Source organism: Stegodyphus dumicola, chromosome 4, assembly GCF_044657685.1.
Source record: "Stegodyphus dumicola isolate Sdum_Otavi_A_Nest chromosome 4, ASM4465768v1".
NCBI lineage: Eukaryota > Metazoa > Arthropoda > Arachnida > Araneae > Eresidae > Stegodyphus > Stegodyphus dumicola.
In genome coordinates, this window is record NC_140771.1 from 182419220 (window position 1) to 182442508 (window position 23289).

General features: G+C 32.6%; 1 protein-coding gene across 4 annotated transcripts in view; it reads left to right on the forward strand.

The window, feature by feature from the left end:
• Nucleotides 1-779: 779 nt before the first annotated feature.
• The window catches only part of LOC118199645 (QRFP-like peptide receptor), a 475922-nt gene continuing 453412 nt past the window's right edge, over nt 780-23289 (forward strand). For 2 of the 4 annotated variants that reach the window (XR_015040838.1, XM_085815859.1), the window contains exon 1: nt 780-1066. The gene's annotated coding sequence lies outside the window, so the exon portion shown is untranslated. The remainder of the gene's footprint in view (nt 1067-23289) is intronic. The other 2 variants (XM_085815860.1, XM_085815858.1) reach the window with 2 other exon arrangements.

Here is a 23289-nt window from a genome sequence, read left to right on the forward strand (position 1 = left end):
GCAGTTATTATGGATAATTTCTCTTTCCTATGTTTACAAATGTGATTAAATTAAATATGATTTTGAATTAAACCTGAATATCGCCCTTCCCCGCATTACCACTGTTAATCAGGAGTTGACAATACATTCTCTCTGCCCTCGTTTAATAACACAATTTATTTGCTTAGTGCTATTGAAATCACGCGGAACCTACAAAACAACGTTTCAAGCTGCTATACATACATTTCCTCTCCACTTCTTGGTTTTCTTCGTTTTACATTTTGCTGAAGATAAGGCACGCACATTCTGCAAGACGCATATAAAATTATTAAGATATAATAGCCATTTTTCGATATTTTTCAAAGCAAAAAGCGTGCGAATGTATTAGTGCGTCTCCCTGTATGTAGCTAGATTCGTTTTGGCTTGGTGCCAGAGGTACTTATATTGTGCATAATAAACTATTTCCTAAATTATTTAGGAAAATAATTTATTTTGTTTTCATTAAATTTCATGTTACATTAAAGTAATTTGCTAATTATTATTCACTAGATGGCATTTAATGATCACTTGCTGAGATTAAAAAGATGGAAGCTCTGAAACATTTTACACTGACTGTCCATCAAGCCATTGGGAATCTTTAAATAGCACATTCTGCAGTTTTTTAGTTTTGTTTTTTTCCCTATGCGATGAAGGCAACCGATAATTCTTAATCAGGCTCGATATCAAAAGTTAAGAGCCGTCTGCCACCACTTTTCATTCGGCCTTTCATTCTACACTCTACTCCAAGACGCACGCGCTCACAGATAAAGACAGCGCAAGCGCGAAAGATTCTTGACACCCCTTCCGAACGGCAATTTCGGACTCTCTGCCAAAAAGAACTGTTGCACCGCAGTCAGCAGACGACCAAAACGCCTCCCCTTACAAACGATAAGTGGAGAGGGGGCGGAATGTGTAGCACAGGAAGAGATAATTGCCCAGCAATGTTTCTGTGATAAGTAGTCGCGCGTTTTCGGTCACTGATTGGAAAAGTTTGACATACTTTCAGCTAGTTTTATTTACACATTAATTTTTGATCTTGTACTGAAAAGTAAGTATTATTTTTGTCTCCGTGTACTAAAATTTACTGCTGTCACTTTACTCTCTCTCTTTCTATCTTTTCTCTTAATAATATTACAAAGTTTCTCAGCATGAAGTAATTTGTATATTTATCAAGATTCACTCATGACTGCCAATTATATTACTTTTGTGTCATTATATTCATGTATTTTATCTAAAATTTTTATGTAATCTTGCTTCTAACCGTGAAATTTGAACATAAAATTGCAATCAAAATACAGTATTTATGTTAAACTGTTAAACATTTTTATCTGAAATAATATGTAATAATAAACTGAATGTGGTTTAAAAACAGTCAAACTCCTTGCTGAAAACTCAATTGGACGATGGCTAGTGCGGAGGAATAATTCCACTAATTGATAAAATGCATGAATGTGTATTAAGGACTTGTTTAATATTGTTGTTATTAATATTTGGTTATAAATTAGAACAAAATAATTCCTTTAGCATCAAAATGCTTTTATCATTCACTAGTCTGGTTGAAACCGATCTTTGAAAATGTGTATACTTAGAGTATTATCACATAAGCAACTTAAAGGAATCGCAGGGATTTGCTACGTTTAATAGTTATCTCTCAGTTATCCAGGGAAGGATTAACAGTCTTGCGAATCAAGAAGGTGCAGACTAAAAAATTTAAAGTGTATACGAAAAGTGCATAAATGAAATCATGTGCATAAATGAAGAACACCGACTAATAATAATAATGATAAATAATATCACAATATTATCTGGACGTTCCTTTTATCCATGACAGTACGTAATTAAACAAATTTCGCAATTTATAAAATTTGATAAATAATGCATTAAACTAAATTGCTCAATCGTTAAAACGAATCAACGTTAAATTTCGGTTTCATATTGACTTCTATTGAAATTCAAAACAAGAAATAGTATATGCAACACTGAAGTACGGAAGAACTAAAGAGGAAAGATGTTTTGGATACTAATTTAATTTATGTAACTAAATGAACTTCTTGCCCCAATTAGATTGGCTGAAAATACATGGAAAATTATAGATAGCATTTTCTGTCAATCACAATATTAGGGCTGTTCCCCTTTCACGTATTTTTAACTGTTTTTGCATTAACCGCAATTTTTAATTAACCGTGGCCGTCTTCTACTGGCATTGATCTACTTAATTATGAATTCACTGTACTTAAATCAATATTTCTAAACTTTCATTAATTTTCGAAATATTTTCTAATCAGCTAGACACTAAAATTTCTTTCACTTAAAGCTCGATTTACAGGTTAATAAATTTTAAGTGAATTTGAGGGAAAAGAATTTTAGAATTTTGAAAAGGGTATGATTTAAAATTTATGCTATTTAAGTACTAATTTATTATATACGTGTTAGATTAAACGTACGAATTCCAGAAAATAACAGAAATAATTTAATTTGCTGACAAAATCTACAGCCTTGAGAAAAGGTGTTAATTTCATAATGTGTTCATTAATTATATAAAGAAGAATTATTATGAAATTTGGAAAATCAATCTATTATTCTTGTCTAGGATTATGATACAGAAAGGCTTATATCTATCTTACGTTTTTCAATAAGATGAGAAAGTTTGACAATGTAGAGGGACGAAATCAGTAGAGATTTCGAGAGGTCAAACCCTATCTAAGAGTGAATGTTTCTTAAGTTTTGTTTATCAGTGGGCATTTTTTCTATATATTATGAAGCAGTAGACAGTAAACCTGCATTATTATTTCAAGATATGGATTTAACAAGAAAGACCATCATTAATATATTTGTGATGTCATAACAATCTCTCCGACTCCAAGAAAGTTGAGTATTTGAAACACTGTCACATCTTATATATACCAATATATATAACATACCAATATCTATAAATGCAGCAACATATTCATCTGTTTACTCAAGTTTCGTATCCATGACAACTGGTGTTCACTGTGTAGAGACATTAGGTTATATCCAAGCAGGAGAAATGAAAAATGAACAATGGCCCCCGCCGGGACTCGAACCACGGTCCTCTCGAATACGCGCCGAGCCGGCTGCCTACTACACTACGAAGGCATGCCAACAAGGCCGGACAAATATCTTATAACTGGATCGAAACAAATGAATAAAGGCATAAGAATCGCTGTCTGTAAGTAGATGGTATTTTAGGGAAAGCAAGTTTAGGCTCCATAGTAATAGACGCTGTGCATTAATTATTCTTTGGAAAATCTTCTAGAGTTACTAAAAGTAATTAGTTTTAAAACTTTGAAAACGTACAACTAATTAGATAAGGGAGGAAGCAATATTTATGTTTATTATAGTGTTCAAAAGTTAACAGCAATGAACATTAGAAACATTGTTTTTTTTTTTTTTTTTTTTTTTTTTTTTTTGTTTTTTGTTTATTTATTTATTTATTTATTTATTACGTGCTCCGTCCTTAGGCACTACACGGAAAGGGAGGGATGCCCCGTGGAGGTCTTTTTAAGGGAAACTGGCTCGTAGCCACGTTACACATGGGGAAAACCACGAAAACGCTCATGCAGCCAGCCCGTTCGCCGGGACTCGAACCCCGGAACGAACTACCAGTGTTCAGCGGCTTTTACCGCTCGGCCGCTGGTGGGCAAACATTATGTGTTGAACCTTATATTTTAATTTTGCAGATATCATCTCTTAGTTCAAATTTGGAATACATTTTTAGAGTTTTACACCCTTCTCTTCACCCAATCTACAGCGTACTACCTTTCATTGTATTTGTATGGATGTATTGAAAGAGATGTATGTATTTAAAATTCATTTTTATGGATGTATTTAAAATTAATTTTTAAAACTCGTGAGGGTTCTTCCCAGAACAAATATCCTTTTACCGAACTCGTGCACCTATCAAGCAATTAATTTTTCAGACAAAATATGCAAGAACATTTTTCGCAGAATATTGGAACTCCAAATAAGGAAATCATATTGCAATTTTTAATGATGGAATAGTGTAGAATTGCATATTAAATGCTTTTCTGTCGAAGGTTTGCTGGAACGGTAAAACACCGGAGGCTGGAACGGTAAAATGGCCGAAAAGTGAGTAGTTCGATGTGGGTTCAGATCCCGACTTCATGAAGAACTCTCATACACAACTAAAAAAAAATTCTCATGCAAAACCAGGAAAACTCCAATGCAGAATACGGTTAGCTGCATGAAAGATTTCCTTGTTCCTCCCATGTGTAACGTAAATATGAGACTTTTTCACAGTAGCATCCTTTGCATAAACAAATAGGCCAGTCTGTTACATACTAGAGTGTACACTCATAACTATAAAACTACTGCTAACTATTTAAAAACAGGTTTCTTATTTTTTTTAAACTAAAGATTTATTTAGACACTTTAGGGAAGCTCTGAATTGCTCATATTTTTCTAAATAGATATGACATTTCAATTCAAGCGATTGTATACCGCAAACCTTGAAAATGGTTTCAGATTCAGAAACTCGATACTTCGTGTTTTTTTCATCGTGCAGTTCTTTCAAATCTCTAACTAAAATATATAGTAAGCTCTGGAATCTTAAAGCTTTAGAACGATTAGTTATAATGATGTTTAGTGGAAACATTCATTAAACAACGCGTTACTAATGGTATCTGAATATCTAATATCCATCTCATAGCTGCTGTGAGTATCGCATCAAGATATCATCTTGAAATAAACTTCGGGCTGCTTTTTAATGAAAACTTTCAAAATTCATTGTCTAATTAATCTTCTTCACAATTTTTTGCACAAATAACTAATTAATAATAATAAATCTTGGATGTTTTTAACAATTCATGATATATATATGTGTAATAATAGCACAATATGTTTGAATAGTCGATGAAATCAAACTTTTCGAATGATGAATTTGCAGATACTCTTTTACAGAAATCCAATAAATGTTCCATTGAGGTTAGTAACACGTAATCCAATCCTGTACGACTAATAGTACAATTCTGGAAGCAATAGATGTAAGAATACTGAGATGTAAATGCGCGGAAATGCTGATTCCGAATATTCTTGATGCTTCCATCCATTCTGAAGAATAAGCAGTCGAGCCAGGTTAAATTCCATATTTAAAAAAATTCACACTTTGTGGCCGCAATTCACTTGGCATTCCAATCGAGCCTATTTCCAGAACAATTTTGATACTATTGCCATAGAAGCAAACAGTACATTGCTGCACCCTCTTAACAGGATTGAAAGCATAAGCGAGAAGAAAGAGTATGTCGCAGTACTTCAGAGGAAAGAGGGAGGGAGTCAAAAAAGGTTTTTGGTTTGCAATTGTTTTAATTAGGCAAACGATATCTGCATTAAGGTTTATGTAAGGTCGCATGTTTAATTTGAATGACGCAGTTTAGATTTATAGCGCTATTTTTAAGACAAAGAAAGATAAGTCCACAAATTAAATGAAAAATAAGAGAGGTCATAGGCAATTAAAATTAGAAGTTTGCTTTCATATTTTTATCTTACACACACATAAAATATATATATATATATATCTGTATATATATATATATATATAAATACAGCGTCGCCTTCTTTAGAGCAGTGCAAATGGAAGATACACACACGCCAATGTTAAATTTAAGATTAGGCCAAAAAATATGCAAAATTAACGTCTGAAGCTGCTTTCTTATCTAATTTCAAATGACTGCATTTATTTATCAGTTAAAATACTCAGCTATGGCTCTTGAGTTTTGAATTGAGATTTGAAATTTGAACTGCTACGAAAATATCTTTTATCAAATTATTTTGCTGAAAAGGAAGTTGCATATTCGAGAGTTTAATTCATGCATTTTATCTACTAATTTCATTTGTGCCATCTTATTAAATATAGATGCATTTTTAAAACCGTATTCTTGAATATATATTTCTATCAAATTTCACTTGATGTATTTCACATTATTTTAAAACCTTTTAATATTAAGCAAAATTATTTCTTACTCTGATTACTTTATATGAAGGATTCAAGAGATTTTGCAAACGTAAGATTCTAGAACTTCAAGAATGTTATAAAATAGTGTTTAAAAATTTAGGATTTCCCCCCCTATTTAAGAGTAACAACAAGATTTATTCATCTAAACATTTCTCAAAATAATTCGAATTAACATATTAGACCTTAGGAAAATTACTGTGCTCCGAATTTAAGCGGCACAAACCCTTTCTGCCTGACTTCAGAAATGCGCATCATCTGTGACGGAAGAACATTTAGGAAGCAATATTTTCACCAGTCTGTCTGTCTCTTTGACTTATTTTTATTGCTTTAGTAGTCTCCCAATATTGCGTAATCATATTCTTTTGACGCCTAGTAATCATATTCTTTTGACGCCTATCAGATATAAATCAAAATTTAACATTTCGATCATTTAACATTTGTTTCATTTTTACTTCGTTGGGTTATTTTCAGATGTTTGTACTTTTATTTGTAGTTTTTTTTTTTTCTTTTCTGAAAATATACAGACTCCCCGTGCACCACGCCCCATCTTACATATATGTGGGTTCAATGTCTCAGTTTTCTTACATCCACATATATGTTTTAAACCAAGACATTAAAAGTTACATCCATAAATAAAACGAACAAAAGCCGAGAACAGCAGTCTGGACTTCACGAAAACAGATAAGTTCGCTGGCCAAGTTACTCCAAACATTTGCAAATCGTTCTGCAAGCATAATTAAGAATTTACTTCTTCCGTAGAAACGTAAGAACGTTTAGACATTAGAAACTTCTCTAGCGAAAGTTAGCAAACTTTTGAAACATTACGTTATTCTTGTGTATATGTATTAAGCGCAAGCCATAGGCAAGCCTACCCGCTTCACGAAACATAAAGACTTTAATTTATCAAAAGACGATATTCAGAAAAATCTAAGCTCTCTAATTTACCTTTTTATCAATGTGTAATTCCGTATCATACTAAGCGTCTTAAACGCAACAATGGTTTGGTTAATAAACATTTTTTTTACCTTTTCATAAAATATCTTACTGGTGAAAATTAAAATATATAAAATATATTAAATTTAATTTGAAGGGAAACATATCAATGAAAAAATTAAACTTGGGCAAAAATCTAACTTTCTAACTAGATTTGTATAAATTTTCAGTGTAACTCTGGCGTTTTGAATGCGATTAGGCACAGATCCCTTTTTTAGGAGCAGTAAATATTTTTTTTTTCATATTTGGGAGTGACAACTTTTTATACGGTATTCAGTATGCGGAATAACACGAAAACAAAAGCAGCGCCATCTGTGCAGGGTTATATAGTAGGGTTTATTACCATTTTCTTCGAGAAATGACGCTATGTTCGTTTCAGATTTCCTTTTTGCATTGATTTCTCTACAAACAGTTATTGCTTCTTCCACCTTTAAAAAGTTGGCTTCTGTAAAAGCGGAAACCTATGTTTAATCGCCTTCAATATCGATAGAGTTTTGCTCAAAATCTACGTCAATCTAACGTTGCTTTTCCGTCTAATTTTACATTTAACTTAATTTTATATTTACTTTTATTCGTTTATTATTTTATTTTAATCGATCTGACTGAATTTATCTGATTGACATAATTTTAAATGCATCTCTTGTATAATATTTACAAATAACAGCTTTAATCTTTTAGAAGAATCTTTAATAGAAGCTTTTTAATCAGCTTCTCAGCCTGATTCTTAATTATTAAACTATATATTTCTAACAGCATCCACAACATACAGAATCGTTCTGCTTTTTAGATATCGTGTTTATAATAGTAGCATTTTTGTAATAAATTTTATTGCAAACTCATTGAGTCATATAATGTAGGTATTGTGAAATATTTTTAAATTTCAATTTTTGTGAATTTTTAAGTTGGAGGAAATAAATTGAAATAAAAATTATTTTGACACAGGCAAAGTTAGAAAATAACTGACATTTTTGCGGGATTTAAAGAAATTCAGTTAATTTTTTGTTTAAATTGTGAAACAGGTAAACTTTTGTGAAGCAGAATTTTTTATTTACATAATATTGGCGAGATTTTTGATCTATAAAATTCACTTAAATGGGGGTATTTTAAGAAATAAGAAAGATTTAATTTTTCTATCAAAATATATCTTTATGCGTAAATTTACAAATTCTATTTGATATCCTAACATCCAGAAAATAATCAAACAAATTGCCAGCCAGCTGAACAGATATCAAACAAAGCATTTTTTTAGGGTTCTTCTCTTTATTTACTACACTTGCCAGATGCAAGATAAAAGAAATGAATATTATAGCAATAACATAGTTTCTCTTAATACGCTGATTTAAGTGTTATATCAGCGTATTAACTTGATATATTTCCTTGAGGTCCAAACCGTATTTTAATTTAACTCATTGCGCATGTCTGACAGTTATCCAATAAAACGGAAGTGATAAATGTGGTAATTAAACTGTATAAGTGATAATATGGATGCTTGCTTTCTTATAACACCTAGCAGAGAATGCCATGAAGATATATCGAAAGTTAGCATTCCATTTAAATTCAGGCATATCTATCGTAAATGCATACATTGCTTATCAGTTAAATCCAGTAGACTGAAATCACACGATTAGGGGAACGTTTTTATAGGAAATTATTTTTCTTTTAAAACAAGTACATTATCTATAAGTGCGTGAGGTAAGCACTCCATCTGGTAACTAGAAATTAATCTTAAATTCAACGATTAGATGAATTTGTGGCTTTTATTCTTACAAAGATAGATTGATTGAAAGTGCTTACTACCTATCACATATATCTACAATTTAGGCAGTTTTTAAAGAATACCGTGAAAAATACATTGTAGTTGTAGGTAAATTACTTCTTTTAAACAAATACATGTAAAGTAATAAATAATTACATGATGCATTGCAGTATAATTGATTAATTCAAACATTAAAATTTAGAGTAAAGAATAAATATCATTTATTTATCATAAAGGAATTTGCTAATTTTTTTAATATTTGATAAATTCCTTTATTTCTACAAATTTAATCAATTAGCATACTCATACGGAAGCTTGATTTCATCAGTATAGGGTACCCCGTCAAAATAGCCCATGAGAAAATAGACCATCACAATGTAGCCTAAAGGCTTCTGCTGGGTCCCAATAACAGTTTTTATAATTTTTTTATAATCTAAAACTATGCGAGCGATATAAAGGAGTGCAACGGTGTATTTACAAATCAGTAACTATATCGTGCGCAAATATATTATAAAAATTCATGATTGCTGCTGTACACATATTTACATATGAGGGTTTATAGACGTATATTATACAAAATGTTTCACAAACATTTATCAAGAAGGGTGCGGTTGTAATAATTTCTAGATACAGGTTACCGCAGTATACAAAAATCTGGTATCTTCAAGCCTGTATTCTAAATTATAATTGTTATATAACTTACAGTAAATTTTCATGTTAAGGAAAGATATTTAGACAGATAAATTAATATAGTAACTTGCAATGTCGTTGATATGTACGTAATTAAATTTTAAAACCTATAGAGTATTTTGCAAGCGGTAAATAAACCAAGCGAACTTGGATTGGATTCTTTTCGGGCTTTGCTTTTATTGATATTAATTTGAAACCCTAATTGATCAAACCAAGTCACAAGAAGGTAGAAAATTCTCGAAAGATGATCATAGGTACCGTAAAACATTAGACAGCAAAGATGGAGCAGGAAGTGCATCGCGGCTTCCTGTAAAGGACAAGAACTATAGGTGAAGCCTGTTGGAACATTGTTATTCCATCTCTGCACAAATTCATCGACCATATTCGGAAAACAAAGGATATGATAGAAATTCACTTAAATTGCAGGGATGCAAGTACGCAAGCATGAATCGACACTTGAGCAACTGCATCGACGAGGTGAAAATTGGTGGATAATTATGAAAACGCGTAGCATACAAACTTTCTTCGTGGTATTTCTAATACTCTTGAAATATGAATGTCAATAAAGACTCACTTTACATTTTTACCTATCTTACTCGCCTTGTATTTAATTTTAAAAAAAAAGTATTGAAAATATTTTTATTTAATTTCGACGCTGAATGCGAAGTTTTTTAATGATATATAAAGTCGATATCGGGATAAAAAGTTTAGAACTGGAACTAGAAATACGTTATTTGTAGTTATATTTAGGCTATTTCGTCATGGAGGCTATTTTGTCATGGGCTAGCTTGACACGCCATGATCAGTATAAGCTTAAAATATTGTATCTGAACTCCTTATCGGAAAATTTTATATTTTACGTAAAAATATTTTATATTTTGCGTTTGGCTTCAATTCACAACGAGCATCATTTCACTTCTCCCACTGTAAGTTGAAATTGACGTAAGTCGCAAGATCCCCAGTCTTGTGTCTATCTTATTAAAAATTGCCATATTTTCCCTCGATTGTGCTACTAAAATATATCCGCTGTTTTGCTTCTGACGATATATATTATTATGTTACTGTGTGGAAAAAATACAGCTTCTATAGTTCTTTAAGAATTATATACCAAACAAGAAATAAAAAGCATTAAATTCACCACGAGTTCCTGCTACATAATCATCATAAGCTACATCAAGCATCTACATCATCCATATTTTCCATCACGTATATACACTAAACGTATACACAGATTATAAAATTGACATTTTATTTTCCTTTTAACATATGATCACATTAACAGATGATCCATGAACAGGTGTGTAATTATGATGCTCACTTGTATAATTCTTCAACCGGGAAAATTCAACCGGGGAAAAATTTCTTTGATCAGAGAATTTGCTTATATTGCCCTTTATTTATTTTTTTGGCTTTGTGCAGTTCGGGTTTAATTCCGAATAGTTCTTGAATTTACTTGGGCGAAACGACGAGTAATTTGATAATATTTTTGACAAAGGTCATTTTAGGCGCATGTAGCTCTCACCTGCTATTCTGTGTCTTCTCTGTTTGAGGAGTTAAAACAACATAAACGTTAAATTTTTGTAGGATTTTATTCATTAATTAACTTGGCTTCCTAATCCTAATGAACTCTAATGTAATGTTTTAGAAATTTATTATTAACATGTAAGATCTACTTGTCTATCTTCTAAAGTGACAACTGAAATATGTGTAGAAACCACACAGGGGAGGGTTAAATATCCTTTATTAAACTATTTAAAATTCACAATGCGTCGACCTGACGCTAACGCACTATGCCTCACTCGGGTGGTAACTCAACTAACAAGAACTAGATTAAAATTCGAATATATTAACAAGTAGTAGAAATTACTCTACAGGACTCAGATACTCATTTTACTTAAAACCGCATCGAAATCTAGTGGCATCAAAGTAATAGCTGTTACGCCAGCAATAAATTACGTTAACCAGCCGTAAATGCAGAAATAGGAGTTCACGCCACAGAGGTAATGGCGCTTGCCTAAGCTCTCTAACTTTCCCTTCTAAAACTCAGTATTTAAACTTGTTCTCCTCTAGGTAGAATTTGCATTATTTCACACGTGCTACCAAATTCATATATTCTGGCATTGATAATTAGTGGAATGAAGGTTTATAGGAAAAAACATATAACTTAAACTAATTTGGTTATTTAAAATAAATATAAATCTCTACAAACATATCAAATATGTTTATAAGTTAATCAATACAAGTATTATGTTTCAGATATATACAAAGACAGTCTATCGTTTCTACTACTATTAGACGCGTCAGTCGTTCAACTGAGTGCTTTTTTCTCTTGCGCCAGAGGGCTTCCGTAGTTGCTGCGTTTGGTAGGCAAACGCGACAAGTACCATTGCCAGCTTCATTGTCAAAACCTCTTTGTTTAAACTTTCAAAAATCTTGTCTTAGATACTTGTATGTAATCTACATCGTTGTAAGAGCTAATAGGAAGAGGGAGGGAAAGCTCAGTATCAAATGAATTGGTACTGAGCTAATAATTAACTTATTACTGGGCTCATATTTAAAAATATGATATTCGAAAGAGAGACGCCCAGACCGTAAGTGGTTAGGGGAGCCTACTGCGGTTCCGGATGGCCCAGGTTCGAATCCCGGAGAAGGCATGGTTGTAACTGTCCGTCCCTTTTCAGGAGAGAACGGTGAATGCCTATTCAATATTCTACAATAAAATCGCCAACATTTTTGGCCTTAGAGGCCAATGCTGAATAAGCAAACGCCCGCTATTGTATTGAAATATTCGCAAGAGAAAGTGAGTGTATCTATAAGTTTTTGCTCAGGCTTTAAACTCACGCAATCAAATACAGTTAATGAAAGTTAAAGAAGCTTCATGTTAATTTGGAAATTGGATGAATAGTACTGAAACAACCAGCGATCATTGCCATACGCGTTCTGCCAAATTCAAGAACTATGTTCTTATATGCACTAATTTGTTAACATCCTGGCGGGAGTCGAAGAAGAAACGATAATATAGGCAAAACAATAACATAATATGTTAATAAGCATAAAAAACCTTCAGCATTATTAAATACTTATACTAGACTTTTATCAGCAACTTTAAATCTGTATTCAGAGCTTGATCTTACTATATCTTTATGTATGATTAGAAGTCAGTTTGGTTTTAAAATAAAATTTTTGCGTTTTGTTTTCGTTCGTGGCTAATTGATTTAGGAACTGACAGCTAGCAGATAGTTTTGAAGCTGTGTGCACAAACTATCCTAGTCAACATATGCGCAACAAGAGCACAAGCGCAACTATTGTGGTTATAAAAAATGCTGGCCTGTCCTACGGTTATTCCGCTTCTGAAAACTTTCAGTGAAAGCTTTGAATAATATTTTGAGAATGCTTTTGACACGCAAATTAGAGGAAGTGATATATACCTTTTAATCGCTTACATCTAAAACAGTAATTAGTCTTTAGTTCCTGTGAGTAATGAGATGATAATAATAATAATATGTGAGATAATTTAAAATTTATTTGGAAACTTACGAGTCTTAGACTTTAAGTAAAGACAAATTAACACATTTATTAAAGCGTTTTGTTTCTTAAATTTTACTTTCCGTTGAGTTATTTGGCAAATTCTGATTTCTTAAATCCTTCTTCGCAAGATATTTTTAACGGTAAATTAATCCAACCAGTTAGAAGACAGAATAAACCAACGCATATTTTCGTAGAATTTTTAATGTTACAATTCAATATTTTCATTGAAAATGCAATTCCTTTTTATTAGGTTAATTCCGCCATTGTTAAACCGTCTAGAACAATGAATAATAGCCTAAGATAAGTTCCACTATACTTTAAAATTTATGTTCCATTGCTGTAATTCGATTTTTCAAGAGCTTTGCTTAGCGAAGAATTATTATTTCCATAAAAATTAAACCAAATTGTGTTTCATCCATATAAGATACGTCGTACATTCCTATAAAATTAAGAATAAATCATACCATGTCATGCCATAGTGAGAAAATTGCTATCGTAATTTAGCATCAATAGGTTTTAAAAGCATAAAGGAAAAAATAATCTCCAATGACACATGGCTGGATATTTTGCAGCAAAAATAAGTATCAGCTGCAATGGCTGGCACAATGCAGACGGCAATTTGCCAACACAATGAGAGTTGGAACCTTTCGACTGAGAGGTGACGTCACTATGAACGAAGTACAAAGTGGAATTAGTTAGACCTTCAGCTAAATGTGTCGGTAACAGGGGATCAAGCTGCACTAAAATACACGATACGAAATGCAGAAATATTCAGTTTTGAATGCTTCATTTAGTAAAGAAAATAATGCCATTCAGCTGGATTTAAAAACTGTGTAGTAAAAATTCAGCTCAAAATAATCCGAATTATTCTTACTATCACTATGCGGCAAGGAAGATAGCTTTCGCGTATTTTTAAAATATAAGACTTTATTAATATCCATTGAATATAAAGTTTTGATCATTACCCAAAGCAAAATTTTTAAAAGAACTTTATCAAACAGTACTGATTTATATCTTGGTCTGAAGGAAAACGTAAAAGAAAATCACCTTTAAAAATGCCTGATGTTATTGCAGTTTATTCTTGTGTCTTATTCTTGAGGCATTTCCAAATTTTCCACAGTACTTTAGACTCTACAACATCTCATATGATCAACGTTTAGTGTTATTAATCATAGGGTATTTTAAGGTGTCTCCAACTTAAAGGGCGTGACATAATCTGAAGAATTTTTTAATTAAATATGAAAATTACTTTAGTCAAAAATCTTTTAAACCGTAATAAAATTTATTTATATAGTTTATTAAAATATTAAAAGTATTTAATAATTTTTCACAACATATTAAACAGTTTTCAAATTGGTTTTTAAGAAATTGAAACTCAAAAATTCAAATTGTTGTAAGAAAGTTTCAAATTGTTTTTTAAGAAATTGAATAGACGTCACTCAGACAATATATCTGATCATAATACCTACAAATTTGAAAAACTGCTCTTAATCAGAGCCGGCCAATTATTTTAAAATTACTGAGATAGACTTTGGCTCATCATTTGAGTTACAGAATTAGATTTCCATAAAGGATCAGGCCCCTTTAATTTTGGGTAATGATTTGAACACCAAAGACTTAATTTTATTTTTTAAATAATTTAATTCCAGCAATAGATAAGATACAGATATTACGGCAAAAGAGGGCTTTGCCAGAGTCCAGTAAATAAAAATAAAAAAGAATTTTCTTGGTCAAAACTCTAGAGTCAACTCCTGTTACTCTTTGGAGGCTGATAAATGCGCCCTGAAGGAGTATAAAATTAAGCCAACTACTGCTACTAACATCCTTATATTTCTCAAATCTAAAATCCTTACAGATACTCATCAGATATCGCATTTTAAAACTCCATTTCTTTCAAATAAAATAAATTCTGATACATGAATTCTTTTCTTAAAATGCAAATTATTCCCCGAAATATTTTCCGAAGAATATTTCTATGATTAGTTCTAACAAAAAGTAATTACTTAGAGTAAATTTCAGCTTATTGTCATTAGGGAAGTTCTATAAAATTACATATTTTTATATCAGAGAAACCAAATCAATACTAAACGTCTATTATGCCGACATTTCAAAGAAAAAATGTAAGTTTCATAAACATTGGAAATTCCGATATTTCAGAATAGATTTATGAGAGTAAGTAAAATGCAGAATAACTATTAAAAGAATTCCAATACTTCAGAGATTGCACGTTTTGAATCAAAACTGCTGCATTGAAATGAACATCACTCACTTACACAGAGATGCTTGAAAGAATGAAAATCGAATTCAATAAGCTTGTTTTCGAAACATCGGTAAATGTTAGTAACTTACTGCATTTAAAAATGAAATTTTTTCCACTTCTGCACCAATTTATTTTAATAAATTCGTGAATGAAAAAATTTAATAAAGAACTATGGTAAAATATTCTTTTGCTAACAATAATGATATTTTTAGATGATATCTGCTGAATGCATTATTAATTTAACAATACGTTAAAATATGAGGGCAAGTAATTACGTTAAGTCATTGACATGATATATTTGACAATAGCGATGAGCACTCTCCATGTACTGCGGCAGAACCATCCTGTTCCTGCTTAGTTCGTTAATTGCTGAGTGCCTAGCAGTTTCAAATGAGCAGTTTAATTTCAAGATGGCAGTGGAACATAGGAACCGTAAAAGAGAGGAGCAGCTTGCTGTTATCTATTTGGGAGAGAATGCAAAAGAACTTCGTGTGAATGATATCCATAAAAGAATGTTTCCTGTTTATGAGAAGAAGTGTATGATGTGTAAAGCCATGCATAAATTGGTCGAGAAAGTTTCTCAAAACCGCTCCCATGTTCGCGAGGAAACTCGGAAGTGGGTGTCCTGTTCAGAGTGAAACAGACTCAAAAGTGTAGAGCGTGCAGTATTTGATTTGAGAAATTTACTGAACACAAAAACAATAAAAGTAGCAGTATGTGTTTGATAAACTAAAAACTCTTGGAGGCAAACATTTTTCAGATGATATTCAAGATATGGCAGAGACAACAACCCAGAGCATTTATTGTAGAACGCAGGACAAAGTTTATTGTTACTCAAAACTACACAGGTGTTATTGTAGCACTGATAAGACGATGGAACAAGTTTACAAATATATGAAAATTATATCGAAAAGTAAAAATAGTGTTCAGTCTAGTTTCAGTTAAAAATAGTGAGTATCTTGTTAGGTTATTTTACAATTGCCCTTTGTGACCTATTTATTGACTCCCCAGAAACGGACTTTGTTTGAAAATTTTAATGTCGAATAGACACAAATAGATGATTCAAAAGAGGATAAAAAATAAAATTACATAAAAAGAACATTAAATAACATAAATAAAGAATAAAAAATTGTGTGTACTTATACGGTTTATTATAGTACTTTTTTCTGTGTTGTGGAGAATAGAACACAAACTGTCATTTTTTTGTTTTGACACAAACTGCGATACTGTGGAACGGAAGAAAAGGAGATATTCAGGATTACGCACGTAGGGATTCCCAGAAAGTAACTAAACTGACAGCATTACAAGTGAGCATTTAGTAATTAAAGATTATCTGGCTAAACTTTGTAAGCTTTTTTTTTTTTTCAATGGCAGATTGTGAACAATTACAAATGTAACCCAGTCCATTAATCTATACAAGGCCGGATGTGGTGGTCTCTTTATTATGGAGGCACCTAATAGGTGGGTCACTATCGCCTTTCCTATGAAGGGACGGACAGTTACAACCATGCTTTCTCCGGGATTCGAACCCAGGCCCTTCGGCATCGCAGTCAGCTTCCCTGACCACTATACCGACTGGGCGGCTTAAGTTTCCTATTTTCTCTTTGCCAAATGGTATCAATCTGAGTAAAGTGGTTTATCGTAGTTAATCATTTGTGTATATTTGCAGCGTCCTGCGACTTTTATAAAATATGATAATACTAAAAAAAGTAACAAAGGGGTGCCTGAATGTTTTTTGAGAAAACCTACTGTGGATTTGTTGCTATGCTTCAAAAAAACCTTCATTATTAATTAAATCACTAATGCATGAGTGATTTTCCAGATTCAAAACTGGTGACATATTAGAAGACTTCGACGACTTAGACATCCACTAACCTTTAAAAATGAGAAAAACCCCGGAAAAATGCGAAAACTATTTGTGAAAAGTTTAAAAAACTAAAATAAATAAATAAATAAGCAAACAAATGTTTAAAGAATCTTTCTCAGTCCGGTAATTCTTTGAAAATCACAACATGATGCTTGTGTCTCACTCACGCTGTTACCAAATCTTCTTACTCGGTGCGAAATGTTTCCGTTTCCCTCTGTAAAGAAAGCTTTTGAAAAGCTATTCGATTATGCAAATGAAGCGCAAGAAATTACGTTGCATGCCTTGAATAATATTCCGTGTCAAAAGTATTTTAACTTTCAGACTTGAGAAAAACATACAAGTGTAGAATTTAAAATTAGGCAAAATAGCAATCTTATTTTAGTGTATAATTTGATCGATTTCAAGGGCAATCACACACAGGTCTTTTTCCCAAAGAGCAAAATAAATCTGCCAAATTTTAGAAACTAGAACTGTGACCGTGTTCCCAGAAGTGAGAGAAACTTTGGGGCAAATTTATTGATGCTTGAAAAGCGCTTTGAAAAGAACTAATATGTAACTCTAGCGTATGCTATAATTGCTAATTCTGGCTATTTTTGTTTGACCCATCGAACATGATCAATCCCCACGTTTTATAGTCTTTTAGATTTAACTGCCTGCTTTGATTACGTTCAAAGAAGAGGTATCAAAGTAATTATATATCGCGACACTCTTTCAATAAGTAGTTGGCTAAAACTTTAAGTGCAAACTCTTTAGATAAAGAGAAGCCGAAAGCTACGAAACGATTATCGAATGATAAAGGAAATCAACTCCGCGAAAATGTCGAGAGAGGTGTAAAATTGAACACATAAGCATTGTTATTTTAGTAGCTAGATATTAGTAAATGTCGAAATGGTCTTTGTGCGCTTTTGTTGCAAATAACGGAGCCATTTTTCTACTAAATAAAATTAATGAAATTCTCCATGTCATGCTTAGAAGCACTATAAAATAAAGATATTATTTAAATTCATTCTTAAGTACGTAAAATTAAAAAAAGCAATTATTCTTGAATTATTTTATGTTTTCTGCGTGAAGAGCAGTCGCTAGCTGAAAGCAAAAAAAGAGCACCAGAACTTTAAAAATGGGGTCAACAGGACAATCTTTTACTGAAAATTTCTGTGAATAATTTTCTGGGTACAATACTTTTCTCAGCATTAGTTCTTGAAGAAATTCTTAAGAATGAATAAGATGTACATGTGTGGGCCCTGCATTTTTGAAAAATGTAATGATTTGGATGAATTGTTGTGAGCATTGTTTCTTCAAAATGTATGTTAAATGAGAAACTCGCAACATGGAACTAATGGTTTGATTCATTATCCCTTTCCTGCCGTATCTGCCCTATTCACGAGATAGGGTAGGAAACTAGAGAACGAACTGTTGAATGCAGCATTTTCTTTATTAGGGATGAGGTTTCTATGCTTTCTACCATACGTATGTAATTTTAATTTTTGGTGTGTGATATCTTTATTCTTTCGGAGAAGCTTTATGTGTTGGAAAGCTATTTATAGTTATTCGTGCGAGAATTTTTGTGATTGTGGAACAGATAACGCGGACTGTCATTTAATTGACTGCAGATGAATGTATCTATTGATGAAATGCTTCTGGAGTATGTAGGAAAAGTTCATGCCCTAAGTGAAACCAATTCATTTAGGGCCTATCCATTATTTTATTGGTAAAGTTGGGTAATTTATTGAAAGTCGTTCTATTTTTTTGTATGCCCTTCGCATTCCTGTTACCGTGATACTATTACTTTCACTCCATATGGTGGAGATAACTGTTTGTACGTAAATAATATATCGCCTTTATTGTTCATGTTTCTATTACACGTGCTTAGACTAGTATATGATGGTAACTAACGGAATGTATGCAAACTGTTGTCAAAATGATATCAGCGAGCCTTCCAAGTTTTTACTAAGCACCAGGCTACTAAAATTGATTTCAATTCAAAACGAAAACATTTGGCCTCATTATTGTGGAATTATAAATAATTAATCCTACATGTTAGAATATTTAGAATTCGCCACAATAAATTTCGAGAATTTCAGTTAATCTTTTTCTGAATCATAACGATCCTGCCGCTGTTGTAAAATGAAACAACACACTAAATTATTTTCTCTATTATCAAAACTATATGCCTGCTTTACATTGGCATAATTATTATGTGTATTATGTTATTATGTAGTACTATGTGTACTGCAATAGCGCTTTCGTCAGGCTTTAACCCTTGATAATCTGTCATAGGCTACTACACCGTCTAATGCCACTAGGAGGGACTTCATTACAGACACCTGAAACATTTTGCAGTGGAAAGAAAAAAAGATGTAACGCTTTTGTTTGTTTGAACTGTTTTTTTTTTCTTAATTTTGTATTAAGCCCTTTGTTACTTACTATTTGATGATAATCCATTTTATTCTTTAGTTTCAAATTTTCTCCAAATCCTGACGAAATGATGCAATTCATAAACAGAGAATATATCTCTTCGTCGGCTAGCTCGTGTTTTTTCTTAGATTGCGTTAGATGCATATTGTTGTAACTATTTTTAACTATTTTAAAAACTATATCCTAGAGAACGATCTTGTGACTCTCAACTAGAAAATACTCTTCCACTACTGAAGCAGCTGAACGACTAGTGGTTCATACACAAAGAACTACTACTTCTAAACATAAAGTAGTTCACTACAATGGACTACTTTCTGACTGATTTTGCTTTCCTGTATTGTTACTTTGCATTGCTATATTTATTAGCTATATTTTTTGCTATATTTATTTATTTATTTATTTACTCTAATTCATGGTCCCGCTTTGTATTTAAGTGTTTGTTTATAGATTTTTAAAGTGCAACGGCTTTGGATTGTAAAAATAATTCAATTAGAATGTGAGATATGGGTAGTTTTGTTCCCAAGTTCATCCAACTTGGCGACAATGTTTGGCGAAAAAAATTGGCGGCATTTGGCAATTTCCTGCCAACATGGTGACATTCTGGGAGATTCGCGAAACACATTTTCATAGCTCTACGGATGTCTTTGCTCTGTACTTTCGTTCCCTTTGCTTCCTTCATCTGGACTTGTGAACAAAATTATAGTCAGTGGGAGGGTTTAAACAGGGTAATAAGCACCACCTCTAAGTGAAACAGCTTCTCTGTTGGTGAAATAAAGTAAGAAGTTTCCAGAGCCATGCGGAATCTAACTTCTGAGAGTGGCTTTACAAACTTTTACGATTTATTTCATGTGTAAAAGAGGAATCAGTGAATATCCGTATACTCTCTATGTTATTTCCAGCTATTATTGTGCTCTGTGCGCTATTGACTGTGCTTATATTTTCCGAATAATTGTTCGTTTCTTTCTCCTTATCTGATTTTATTGTTAAAAAAATCAACGATCCTCTCTAACTCGCAACAATATGCAATAGAATGAAATGCACATAATTTTAAATATTTATTTTTAGGATAATCATTTTAACACTGTTATATGCAAACATATTTGCAATTACATTGGTTTGTTTTTAAAAAACGTAAAACAAAAAGTACATGCATAAACAACTATCGCCTTTCCCCATTGCGTGCACTTGTGGTTTAGCTGAAAACATGTCCGGCATTTGTTGTTTTGAACTGAAACGCCCATCAGTGACAGAGCTGTAAAGTCTCTGAACACTGGTAGTTCGGTCCAAGTTTCCAATCCATGGAGATTGCATGGGCGTTTTTATGTTTTTTCCCACGTGTAACGTGTATACGAGCCAGTTTCTCTTAAAAAGTCCACCACAAAGACATCCCTCCCCTCAAGGCTTTTCCGTAATCACATAAACGAAAACATACTTTGAATAGAACTTAAACTAAGTAAAAGCTAAACTCTAGACTTAAACTAAACTTTACAGCCGCATCCGACTAAAATATGGTAAAAGATAATTTGTCACAACTTGGATTCGGACGAGGGATTATCCTTCGTCTCTCCACAGAGACTATTAAAGATGACGAATAGTGTTGTAAAAAACTGAGTTTAATTAAGTGAAGAACTCCGAATCTTAGCTTTTCATTCACAAATCTTGGAGTCGCCAAAATGAAGAGCCATGTAGGCAAGCTGAGACATTTCTAAGTATTATTTTTTCTTTTTTCCTTCAATTTACCAAACTTTGAAAGTTTCAAGCGGTACACTCTAAATCATGAGTGATAACGGTTCGCAAGTTGTATGTACTCCCACCTCAAAGAAACAGCGCATTGTAGCTTATTTCTACAGCAATGTGTGTTATCATCTATTTGTCATTGAACTTCACCTTTGTTTGTGTATTCACGTTTTTATTAATTCCACCAGATTTGTTCATTTTCGTGATATTCTGGTAGTTATTTCACTCTCCTTCTAGACATGCAGTTTAAAATGATTTGCCCACATTCTTATATGTCATTTTCATCTATATTAAAATTTATTTCTATCATGTGGCTTTTAATGTGCATTGTTTCTTTAATTTCTGTTTCACTTGCATACATAAAAGTGTAGGAACGTAATCTATCAAGGAAATAGAAAGATGCTTTAAAGGAGCTTCATGCGTCTGCTATTATATACAAATAACACGTCTTTTAATTTTAATATAGTTTTATGTAATTATAGTTTAAAATTATTTGCATTTCTCTAAATTTATTATTGGTTTCTGAACTAATTTTTTGACACAACAGAAAGTATTTAAAACAATGTTCTGCATTTAAAGGTTGCATAAATATTTGTAATTATTAAATGTAACAACTGTTTTAAAGTGCTGTTGATGTTAATGATTATTTGCACAATTATTTACGTTTTTGCTGTGCATATTTTCATGAAACATTTCACCACACCGCATTAAATAATTTTCCAGATTCACCAGTCAGTCAAGAAAGGTTTATGAATTGCATATATTTATTTTAAACTATGCTGAATGTTATTTGAAGCAATATTTTGGGCTAAGAAAAGTGGTAAAAGATTACGTCTCGCATTTAAGTTTTTATTCTTAGAATGCTTATTATTCCTTAAACTACTTGGGAGCCCATCCGCGACTGAGCGGTTAAGTCACTGAAAACTGGTAGTCCGGTCCAGGTTTTGAATCCTAGCAAACGCGCTGGTTGCTTTCGGGCTTGTTTATGGCTAGAATAAAGATTTATAGCTTAAATGGCTAGAACTAGCTCAAAAGAGGATGCGGATATTATGTAAATCCGTGCCCTTAGCACACGAGAAATATCCTATGCTTCTCAAATAAATAGGAAACATCATAAATAGTAAGTCAGCTAACCGCATCTAAATCTCACATCAGATTAAGAATTGACACAGACCCTTCACATTCTGTAGCATGAGGTTAAGAAGCTGCTGTAAGAATCTGTTGTAGGCTTCTGGAAGAATCGGTAAAATGTGTTTTCCCAGATACTCCAACAAGTCGCCAAGTTGGAGAAAATCGTCAAATATCGCCGAGGCCCATCATGAACGAATTGGCCAATATCTTGCATTCTATCTGAGCTATTTTTACAATTAAAATGTTGTCGAGCGGCCTAGTGGTAAAGTTCCTGAACACTCGTAGTTCGGTTTAAAGTTCGAATCTCTCAAACAGGCTGGCTGTATGAGCATTATCGTGGTATTCCCCATGTGTAACGTTTTAATACGAGCCAGTTTTCCTTAGCAATTTCTCCACGAAGGCATCCCTTCTATTCGTGTAGTGCCTTAAAGAGGAACACGTAAATAATAATAATAGGTTGTTCAGCTTAGAATTGAAAGACCTAAAATTCTGTATAAGGCCGTGGACGACTCCTAAGGGCAGCTGCGGTTGATAAAAGATGGGAACCGGTAATTACGCCGCTGTGGCTATTTTCAAACTAACCACAGGCTATGAATATCTCCAGACCCATCTCCATAAAATCGGCATTATCAGCTTTCCCATATGCCCATACGTAACGCATGAGAAGGGAACTCTGTTCGTCCTCGCAGCTGCAACCCTTTTTCTTGGTAGAAACCCGAGAGGACATAATTGAAAGATGTGCACGGCTATACTTTATGGCGCAATGTCAAACGGCTGACCTGTCACAGACAGGTGTTGGCTGAAGAAGAATAAAAATAATTTTTGAAGTACAAGTCAGGTAGCCAAAAATTTGATTAAACAGGAAATAAACCTTGAAGTAAACAAATAAGTAAAACAGTACA